Below are 12,222 nucleotides of genomic sequence, written 5' to 3'. Positions count from 1 at the left end.
GGTGGTTTCGTACCCTACCATAATCTCTACGTTTGTTCTCTGGTATTAGTGGCTTTGGAGTGACTCTTTGTTGCATGTTGAGGGCTTGTTATATTATCTATCTATGTTATTATTGTTGAGAGAGCTTGCACTAGTGAAAGTATGAACCCTAGGCCTTGTTTCCTATCATTGCAATACCGTTTACGCTCACTTTTATTATTGGTTACCTTGCTGTTTTTATTATTTCAGATTACAAAAACCTATATCTACTATCTATTTTGCACTTGTATCACCATCTCTTCGCCGAACTAGTGCACCTATGCAATTTACCATTGTATTGGGTGTGTTGGGGACACAAGAGACTCTTTGTTATTTGGTTGCAGGGTTGCTTGAGAGTGACCATCTTCATCCTACGCCTCCTACGGATTGATAAACCTTAGGTCATCCACTTGAGGGAAATTTGCTACTGTCCTACAAACCTGTGCACTTGCAGACCCAACAACGTCTACAAGACGAAGGTTGTGTAGTAGACATCAAGTACTAATGAAATCATTATTTGTAGTATTGAAAAAATCAGACAATTTGGTATTTTCTTGAGACATCATGACTACACAAACAAGATCTCATGCAAACAAAAGATCAAACAGAAAAAAGGCAAATGTTAAATATGGCAAATAAAAAGGCAAATATGTTTGTGAAGTTGGGGAGATGAAAACAATAGGCAAGTGAAAAATAATGTAAATTGCAAGGAGATGAGATTTGTGATTAGGAACCTGATAGATGTTAATGATGTCTCCCCGGCAATGACGCTAGAAATTCTTCCTAATTGCTTGCATCTACGTTGTTATTTCCTCGAAGAGGAGAGGATGATGCCGCATAACAATGGTAAGTATTTCCCTCAGTTATGAAAGCAAGGTCATCAATCCAGTTGGAGAACCAAGCAACACTACGTAAACGGTACCTGCACACAAAGAACAAATACTTGCAACCCAACGCGTAAGAGGGGTTGTTAATCCCTACTCGGTATTAAGATAGATAAAATTGTATGAGATTGGATAAATAGATCTAGCATAAACACAAAATGAAATAGGTAAATAAAAAGTGCAGCAAGGTATTTTTGGATTTTTGGAATTATATATCTGAAAAAATATGATAGAAAATAGAACCGGGGGCCGTAGATTTGACTAGTGGCTTCTCTCGAGAAAATAACATATGGTGGGTAAACAAATTACTGTTGGGCAATTGATAGAAAATCAAATAATCATGACAATATCCTAGGCAAATATCATGTATATAGGCATCACGTCCAAGATTAGTAGACCGACTCCTGTGTGCATCTACTACTATTACTCCACATATCGTCCGCTATCCAACATGCATCTAGTGTTTTAAGTTCATGGAGAAATGGAGTAATGAAATAAGAACTATGACATGATGTAGACAAGATCTATTCATGTAGGAATAGACCCCATCTTTTTATCCTTAATAGCAACAATACATGTGTGCCTTGCTACCCTTCTGTCACTGGGTGAGGACACCGCAAGATCGAACCCATCACAAATCACCCCTTCCCATTGCAACAAAAATCAATCTAGTTGGCCAAACCAAACCAAAGTTCCAGAGAAGAAATATGAGGCTATAACAATCATGCATATAAGAGATCAAAGAAGACTCAAATAATATTCATAGATAGAACTGGTCATAAACTCGCAATTCATGGGATCCCAACAAACACACCACAAAAAGTCATTACATCAAATAGATATCTAAGAACATCGAGGATAACATTGTATTGGGAACAATAAGAGAGAAGAAGCCATCTAGCTACTACCTACGGACCCGTAGGTCTATGGTAAACTACTCATGCATCATCGAAGGAGAACCAATGAGAATGATGAACCCCTCCGTGATCGTGTTCCCCTCCAACAAGGTGCCGAAAAGGGCCTCTAGATTGGATCTCATGGTTCTGGAACTTGCGGTGGCTGGAATTGTGTTTTATCGACTCCCCTAGGGTTTCCGGAACATTTGGGAATTTATAGAGCTAAGAGGTGGTGGAAAGGAGCTCCATGGGCCCCACCACCCACCAGGGGGCGCCAGGGGCCTCTAGCATGCCCAGGTGGGTGGTGGGCCCCATGGGTCTTCCTTCGTGCACTTCCTTGGCTCCCAAGTTGTCTTATGTGGAGAAAAAAATCTCCAGAAAGTTTCGCTGCGTTTGGACTCCATTTGATATGGATATTTTGTGAAGTAAAAAACAAGGAAAAAAGCAACTAACACCGGGCACTATGTCAATAGGTTATTCCCCAAAAATGATATAATTTTTAGAAAATGAATATAAAACATCCAAGAATGATAATATAATAGTATGGAACGATAAAAAATTATTGAAGAAAGCATTCCCTTTATCTTTGAAGGGAAAGCCATTTACATGGTATAGGCTATGTGATGATATCGGAGCGTGGGATTGGAATCGGTTGAAATTGGAATTTCATCAGAAGTTTTATCCTATGCATCTCGTTCATAGTGATCGGAATTATATATACAATTTTTGGCCTCGTGAAGTAGAAAGCATCACTCAAGCTTGGGGGAGGCTTAAGTACATGATGTACACAAGCTCCAATCATGAGCTCCCAAAGGAGATTTTTATGATCAAACCATACTTGATTATTCTTCTACTGCCTCCTTCATGAAGAAGACTATTTAATTCAGATGGGACCTTCTAAAATTGATGCTGACACATCTCCATCGTATCTATAATTTTTGATTGTTTCATGCCAATATTATATTATACAATGTTCATATACTTTTGCCAACATTTTATATTATTTTTGGGACTAACATATTGATCCAGTGTACACTGCGAGTTCCTGTTTGTTGCATGTTTTTTGTTTCTTAGAATATCCATACCAAACGAATTCCGAACGCGATAAAAACTTATGGAGATTTATTTTGGAATATTTGTGATTTTTGGGAAAAAGAATCAATGCGAGGCGATGCCCGAAGGGCCCACAAGCCCTAGGGGCGCGCCCCTACCCAGGGCGCGCCTGGCAGGCTTGTGGCCACCCGTAAGGCAGTTGGTGCCCTTATTTCACGGCAAGAAAGATAATATCTAGATAAAAATTGTGTTAAATTTCAGCACAGTCGGAGTTACGGATCTCCAAGAATTTAAGAAACGGTGAAAGGCCAGAAACAGGAACATGAAATAGAAGAGAAACAGATAGAGAGATCCAATCTCGGAGGGGATCTCACCCCTCCACCGCCATGGAAGCCATGGACCAGAGGGGAAACCCTCCTCCCGTCTAGGGGAGGGGGCAAGGAAGAAGAAGAAGGAGGGGAGCTCTCTCCCCTCTCACCCGATGGTGCCAAAACGCCATCCGGGCCATTATCGTAACGACGATCTACATGAACAACGTCAGCACCGTCGTCACCAACTCTCTCCGGTTCTAGGCAGTGGTGTAACACCTCTTCTCCTTGCTGTAATCTCTACTTAAACATGGTGATCAATACTACATATTATTATCCAGTAATATGTGGCTATCCTATGATGTTTGAGTAGATCCATTTTGTCCTATGGGTTGATTGATGATCGTGATTGGTTTGAATTGTATGTTTTATTTTGGTGCTGTCCTATGGTGCCCTCCATGTCACGCAAGCATGTGGGATTCCCACTGCAGGGTGTTACAATACGTACATAATTCCCTTATGGTGGGTGGCACGAGTGACAGAAACACAGACCCGAGTAAGTAGGTTGTTGCATATGGGAGTAAATAGGACTTGATACTTAATGCTATGGTTGGGTTTTACCTTAATGATCTTTAGTAGTTGCGGATGCTTGCTAGAGTTCCAATCATAAGTGCATATGATCCAAGTAGAGAAAGTATGTCAGCTCATGCCTCTCCCTCATATAAAATTGCAATAATGATTACCGGTCTGGTTATCGATTGCCTAGGGACAAATAACTTTCTTCTGACAAAAAACTCTCTACTATAACTAACTTAATTGTTTCTTTATATAAACAGCCCCTAGATTTTATGTACATGTTCTTCATTATCTTGCAAACTTATCCCTTTACACCTACAAAGCACTTCTAGTTTCATACTTGTTCTACGTAAAGCGAACATTAAGCGGCGCAGAGTTGTATCGGTGGTCGATACAACTAGAAGGGAATATAAATTATACCTTTAGCTCCTCGTTGGGTTCAACACACTTACTTATCGAGAAAGGCTACAATTGACCCCTATACTTGTGGGTTATCATGATGTGATTGAGAAAATGCCACGTCCTAAAGATATTAAAGGTACCCGAAGTTTCCTTGGTCATGGTGGTTTCTATAAGAGGTTAATTAAAGACTTCTCTAAAATTTCTAGGCCTCTTAATAATCTCTTGCAAAAAGATGTTCCATTTGTTTTTGATGATGATTGTGTAGAAGCCTTTGAAACACTTAAGAACGCCTTAACTTCTGCACCTATTGTTCCACCACCTTATAGGAACTTACCTTTTGAAATTATGTGTGATGCTAGTGATTATGTTGTTGGTGCTGTTCTAGGACAAATAGTTGATAAGAAATTAAATGTTACACAATATGCTAGCAAAACTCTAGACAATGCTGATAAGACCATTTTGCATCATGTTTTCCTACTGTTATTTACAATGTTTTTATGCATAATAATACTTTATGGAGTAATTCTAATGCCTTTTCTCTCATAATATGCAAGGTTTACACAAAGAGTGAGAGTGCCGGCAGTTGGAATTCTGGACCTGAAAAAGCTATGTCAGAGTTACCTATTCTTCACATCTCCAAATGAGCTACTTTTTTGGAATATATAAAAAAAATTGAGCAAATAACTACCAGGGGGGCCACCTAGTCAGCACAAGACACCAGGGCGCGCAAGGCCCCCTAGGCGCGCCCTGGTGGGTTGTGCTTTGCCCAGTCCCTCCATTGCCCATCTTCTGGTATACAGGTCATTTTAACCTAGAAAAAATAAGGAGAGGACTTTCGGGAAGGAGCGCCGCTGTCTCGAGGCAGAACTTGAGTAGGAGCACTTTTGCCCTTCGGCAGAGCGATTCCGCTAGGGAAACTTCCCTAAATTGAAGTCATCGTCGTCACCAACAACCCTCTCATATTTTGGAGGCCAATCTCCATCAAATCCTTCAACAGCACCATCTCCACTCAAACCCTAGTTGATCTCTTGTGTTCAATCTATGTACCAGAACCTTAGATTGCTACCTGTGGGTGACTAGTAGTGTTGATTACATCTTGTAGTTGATTACTATATGGTTTATTTTGTGGAAGATTATATGTTCAGATCCATTATGCTATTTAATACCCCTCTGATCATGAGCATGATTGTCATTTGTGATTAGTTACTTTTGTTCTTGATTTCACGGGAGAAATCTTGTTACAAGTAATCATGTGAACTTGATATGTATTCGATATTTTGATGATATGTATGTTGTGATTCCATTAGTGGTGTCATGTGAACATCGACTACATGGCACTTCACCATATTTAGGCCTAAGGGAATACATTGTGGAGTACTTATTAGATGATGGGTTCCTAGAGTGATAGAAGCTTAAACCCTAGTTTATGCGCTACTTCATATGGGACCAATTTGGATCCAAATGTCTAATGTTATGGTTAGATTTTATCTTAATACTTTTCTCGTAGTTGCGGATGCTTGCGAGGGGGTTAATCATAAGTGGGAGGTTTGTTCAAGTAAGAACATCACCCAAGTACCGGTCCACCCACATATCAAATTATCAAAGTAGCAAACACGAATCAAAACAACATGATGAAAGTGACTAGATGTAATCCCCGTGTACCCTCAAGAACACTTTGCCTATTATAAGAAACCATTTTGGCCTGTCCTTTGTCACAAAAGGATTGGGATACCTTGATGCACTTTATTTACCTTACTGTTACTTGCTCGTTACAAATTACCTTGCTATCAAACTACCTGTTACCGACAATTTCAGTGCTTGCAGAAAATACCTTGCTGAAAACCACTTGCCATCTCCTTCTGCTCCTCATTGGGTTCAACACTCTTATGTATCGAAAGGACTATGATTGATCCCCTATACTTGTGGGTCATCATGACTCTTTTCTTGCGTAGTTGCCGGGGAGTGAAGTGCTCTTGGTAAGTGGAAATTGGTAAGGAAAAATTATTACTACATGCTGAAATTTATTGTCACTTGTTACTATGGAGAACCATCCTTTGAGGGGTTTGTTCTAGGTATCTTCACCTTGAACGGAAGCACAATTAGGTGCCCCTCAACCTACTGCACCTACTGAAAATATTGGTTATGAAGTTCCTTCGGGTATGATAGAACTATAGCTAGCTAATCCTTATGTAGGAGATGGAACCAAACATCCTGATATGCACTTGATATATGTGGTTGAAATTTGTGGATTATTTAAGCTTGCAGGGTTATGTAGAGATGAAGCTCAGAAGAAGGTTTTCCTTTATCTTTGAAGGGAAAAGCATTGACATGGTATAGGCTATGTGGTGATATTGGATCTTGGAACTGGAATAGATTGAAATTGGAATTTCACCAAAAAAAATTATCCTATGCATCTAGTTCATCGTGATCGGAATTATATATATATAATGTTTGGCCTCGTGAAAGTATTCAATGCGCTACTTCGTATGGGACCAATTTGGATCCAAATGTTTAATGTTATGGTTAGATTTTATCTTAATACTTCTCTCGTAGTTGCGGATGCTTGCGAGGTGGTTAATCATAAGTGTGAGGTTTGTTCAAGTAAGAACATCACCCAAGCACCGATCCACCCACATATCAAATTATCAAAGTAGCAAACATGAATCAAACAAACATGATGAAAGTGACTAGATGTAATTCCCAATTAACCTCAAAAACACTTTGCCTATTATAAGAAACCGTTTTGGCTTGTCCTTCGCCACAAAAGGATTGGGCTACCTTGAAGCACTTTATTTACCGTTACCGTTACTTACTCGTTACAAATTATCTTGATATCAAACTACATGTTACCGACAATTTCAGTGCTTGCAGAAAATACCTTGCTGAAAACCACTTGTCATTTGCTTCTGCTCCTCGTTGGGTTCGACACTCTTACGTCTCGAAAGGACTATGATTGATCCCCTATACTTGTGGGTCATCATGACTCTTTTTTGGCATAGTTGCCAAGGAGTGAAGCGCTCTTGGTAAGGAAAAATTATTACTACGTGCTGAAATTTATTGTCACTTGTTACTATGGAGAACCATCCTTTGAGGGGTTTGTTCGGGGTATCTTCACCCCGACCAGAAGCACAATTAGGTTCCCCTCAACCTAATGCACCTACTGAAAATATTGGTTATGAAGTTCCTTCGGGTATGATAGAACAACTGCTAGCTAATCCTTATGCAGGTGATGGAACCGAACATCACTTGATATATGTGGATGAAATTTGTTGATTATTTAAGCTTGCAGGTTTATCCAGAGATGAAGCTAAGAAGAAGTTTTTCCCTTTATTTTTGGAGGTAAAAGCATTGACATGGTATATGCTATGTGATGATATTAGATCTTGGAACTAGAATCGACTGAAATTGGAATTTCATCCAAAAAATTATCCTATGCATCTAGTTCATCGTGTGTGTGTGTGTCTATATATATATATATATATATATATATATATATATATATATATATATTTCCGAACATCTTTGAAGGGGAACACCTAGTACACTTATCCTGACTAAAGTTGGTCGACTGCCAAAGACTCTGGCGTTGACGCTGTCTTGGGCTCCACGATCAGTTCCATCCTGCCGCTCTGCTGGTCTTGGTCTTGTTGCACCGAAACGGTAACCTTTGCCTAATGTCTTGGCCTGTGCTTGCCCTCTTTGCACCAAATGGGAAACAAGGACACTACGCAGGCCGGCGCCCGCCTGGCGCCCGCCTGGTCTTGATCTTCATGGCTTGCGTCACGGGCTCCTCGCGAGGTGCCCCGCTTTGATCTCTCCGCCTCCTCGCGAGCCTGCCTGGTGAGGCTGCTCCTGAGGAAGCTTCCTATTGTCCGCCCTGCGAGGCTTGGGCCCTTGCGAGGGTCTCGAGCTTGAGCTGATGAAGCTAGGCTGCATTGGGCCCCCACTTGAGCCACGCTGCAGGCCGCAGGCAGGCAAGTCTGGGGACCCCCATTCCCAAAACACCGACAGTAGCCCCCGGGCCCATGGCGCGCCTGGACTTGGTTTAGCAGAGAAGCGAAGGGGCAAGTGCGAAGTGCCGCGAGCTCCAATAGCCTGCGGCCTTGGGTGCCGTGTGGCGATTGATTGGACGTGGGCGTCCCCGCTTCCCCATGACGCCTCGGCAACCGCACGACTTGACAAGTCCCTGCATGCAAAAATGGGTCATGATTACCTGCGATCATGGTGGTCGGCGGTTGGCCTTCTCCGGCTATAAGTACGGAACGACGTGAGCCCTTTCAGTCCATTCCTTCCTGCTACTCCTTTCTCTCCATCTCGGCTACTCGCCATCCCCATGGCTCCACCGAAGAGGTTCTCGGCCGTGGAGAAGGGAAACGCTTGTCAGGAAGGGCCTGACTCTCCTCCGACCAAGCGCGGCCGGGGCCGCCCTCACAAGCATCCTGCGGCCCCTGTAGTGGCTTCCGTCGTTGTGGAGGCGGTCCCCTGCGTGGTGATGAGTGCCTGGCTGCCGATGGGAGGCACACCATGGCTGCACATCCCCCCAGGCCACGCTTTCGCTCGGCGGAGGTGCTGCCGGAGTTCGTTGTGTGGTCAGCGGACCCGACTAGCACCGGGCTCCAGCTCCCCCGCTTCTTTGTAGGTGAACTTCCGGCCGACACTCTGGGCGGCCTCTGGCTTCAGGCGGACGGTTGCTGCAGTAGGGCCTCCTGGGCTTCACTGGAGGTCTCCCTCACCGGGAATGTGGCCCTGACCCGCGGCTGGCAAACGTTTGCCCGTGCGCGTGGCCTGAGCCGGTGGTGCACCCTGCACTTCATGTTCGACGGCGATGCCACCCTCTATGTGAGGGTGTTCGGGGAAGACGGTCGCTGCGCTGGGTGCTGCCCTGAAGATGACGACCGCGGCCGTGTGCCCAGCCTCGGCGTTGATCTGGATGAAAATGGTGGCAGGCGCGTGGGCAGCAGCGCTCGGGCCTCGCTAAGCTTCGGCGACTCTCCCTCGGACAGCAGCTCCTCTAGCGGTGGCCGCGACCAGCCTCCGCGCCGTCGCGCCCGCCTGGGGGAAGGTAGCGGGTCAGTCCACCGTCGCTCCCCGGTGAAGCGAGAGGAGGGATGTGACTGAGCTCCGGAGGCAGTACGAGCCCTCGCCACGAGTTGGTGCCGAGCAAGTCATGCCTATTTTGTTTTTCTTCCTTCCCTGCGCAAAAAAGAAAGTAGTATAGGGCCCCGCGGGGGTGTGCTGAACTGTTGATGTTAATTATCGTGTTGTTTCCGCTATTTCTGTGCTATGTTTCCGTGCCACATGCCCGTGTGCGGGAATTACTTAGCTTGGGGAGGCTTGTTGCGGTCCTCGCCTCTCGAGACCGAGGCCTCGCTGTGCGCTTCATGTCCTGCAAGGCTTAGTCAGGAGGGGTAGCTTCCGGTCTCGGTTGTGGGGGGACCGACCCAGGTCCTGTGCTCGCGTCGCGATGCCCGTGGGGCACGAACTGGGAGGGGTGCTCCCGTAGTGGACTCGGATGGGAAAGCTTCAAACGACCGGGGCTGAAAACACTCGCGAGGGTGCCCGCGTACCTCCCTCGAGAGTTGCGCGAGAGAAAACGAGGCAAGTGAGTGAAAAAGACAAAGAGTCACAAGCTAGAGACGGCAATAGCTCCAATAAAACTTCAAATAGGAACGAACTAGCCAACTGCAGAAAGCAAATGAAAAAGCCGCGTCCGGCACCTAATCTAGTCTTCGATGTCTTCTCACCATCGCGGAGCTAAGTGCTACCACTGGGCGTGGGCGGGAGCCCTAGAGGCCTGAGGGCGGCACTCCGGAGACTCCGGGGCGTGTACAACCCCACTCATTATTACGTGAGAGTGTCACGGGCAGCGAGCTTCACATGCATTGGCCTTCTTCATAGGCACCGGGCCTTTTTCAAAATGCGGCAGCTTCACAGGCATTGGCCTTCTTCACAGGCACCGGGCCTTTTCCAAAATGCGGCAGCTTCACAGGCATTGGCCTTCTTCACAGGCACCGGGCCTTTTCAATAGGCACTAGGCCTCGCTCAGGGGTAGAACATTCGGAGGTGTTGAATGTTCCATGCATTCAGGATGGGTACCCCCTCCTGGGTCTCCAAGCGCGCGGAGCCGGGCCTGGAAACATGAACAACCGTGAATGGGACCTCCCACATGGGAGAGAGCTTGTGCAACCCCTCCCTGGAGAGGACCTGTCTGAGCACGAGGTCCCCTACCTCTAGAGTTCTAGGGCGGATGTTGCGGCAGTGGTATCGTCGTAGCGCCTGTTGATACCTTGCCGCTCGCAGCGCGGCCTCTCGACGGCGTTCCTCCCCCAGCACAAGATCCGTCCCCCGCATGGCGTCCTGCTGCATCGCATCGAACGCCAGGACCCATGTGGAAAGACGCCTAACCTCGTGAGGGAGGACGGCCTCAGCTCCGTAGACGAGGAAGAATGAGGTCTCGCCAGTCGGCTTGGCCATGGTCATGCGGATAGACCACAGCACAGACTGGAGCTCTTCGTACCAGCCCCTGCCGCAGGCCTCCAGCTTCTTCTTGAAGGTCCTGGTTTTGAGGCCCCTCAGGACCTCCGCGTTGGCTCGCTCGGCCTGGCCGTTGCTCCGGGGGTGTGCTACCGAAGCGTAGCATCTGCGTTCCAAGGTTAGCATAGTATGTTTTGAAGAGATTACTGGTGAATTGCAAACCGTTGTCGGTGATGATGCGGTTAGGCACCCCAAATCGGCTCACGAGGCCCTTGATGAACTTGACTGCGGAGCCTGCTGGGATGGTGCGGACAGCTTCCACCTCAGCCCACTTGGTGAACTTGCCCACGGCGACGTAGAGATAGCGATAGCCCCCTGGCGCCCGAGGGAACGGGCCCAGAATGTCCAGCCCCCAAACTGCGAACGACCATGAGAGGGGAATAGTCTGCAGACCCCCCGCCGGCTGATGGATCTGCTTGGCGTGGAATTGGCAGGCCTCACAAGCCTTCACCAGCTCAACGATGTCACTAAGTGCTGTGGGCCTGTAGAATCCGCTGCGGAACGCCTTGCCAACGAGGGTTCGTGATGATGAGTGGTACCCATAGTCTCCACCGTGTATGTCTGCCAACAACTCCTTCCCTTGCTCTCTGGAAATGCAACGTAGGGACACGTCATTTGGTCGCCTCCGGTAGAGCTCTCCATCCTTGATGCAGTAGGCCGTGGCCTACCGCGCCACACGCTCCGCGTCCTCCTCCTCCTCCGGCAGGGTCCCTTGCGTCAAGTAGCTCTTGAGCTCTGCGATCCAACATCCTTCCTGAGGCTCCAACGCCAGGAGCAGGCGTGCCCCTGAGGCCGGGCCACAGACCGGGGCTCCCGAGGCAGGCGGCTGAGGGATCTCCTCCCTAGGTTGCGCCGTGCTTGATAGTGATGGTGCCGCCGAGGGTTTGAAGAGTCGCTCCTCGAAGATGCCAGGCTCCTGAGGCAGTCGCCTGGATGCCCTCTTGGCGATGTTATCAGCCTCTTGATTGGTGCCGCGAGGCACATGCTGCAACTCCAGCCCCCAGAATTGTTTCTCCATCATGCGAACCTCCGCGATGTAGGCTTCCATGTGCTCGTCCTTCGGCTCGTATATTTTGTTGGAGAAGTTGACGAGGAGTTGCGAATCGCCCTTGATGATGAGGCGCTTTACCCCCAAGGCGACTGCGGCTTTCAAGCCTGCTATCAGGCCTTCGTACTCTGCTATGTTGTTGGAGACCTTTTCTCCGTGCTGGAAACAGAGTTGTATGGCGTAGTAGAGCTTGTCCTGAGTAGGAGATATGAGCACTGCGCCAGCCCCCGCGCCATGTCGGGAGAATGCCCCGTCAAAGTACATGACCCAGCCGTCCGGTGCCTCGCCTCCCGGGGAAAGTGATCGGTCCTCGCCTGCCTCGAGGCCCGGTGCCTCTGCCCATTCTGCCACGAAATCTACAAGTGCGGATCCCTTGATGATTCTGGTCATGCTGAATTCTAGCTGAAATGCTTGCAGTTTGATGTTCCATTCAGCGACTCTTCCAGCTGAGTTGGGGATCCTGAGTACCCTTTCCAAGGGGTATGCTGAGATGACCTTGATGG

Source organism: Triticum aestivum, chromosome 4B (assembly GCF_018294505.1).
Source record: "Triticum aestivum cultivar Chinese Spring chromosome 4B, IWGSC CS RefSeq v2.1, whole genome shotgun sequence".
Taxonomy (NCBI): domain Eukaryota; kingdom Viridiplantae; phylum Streptophyta; class Magnoliopsida; order Poales; family Poaceae; genus Triticum; species Triticum aestivum.
This window is presented reverse-complemented; position numbering follows the sequence as displayed.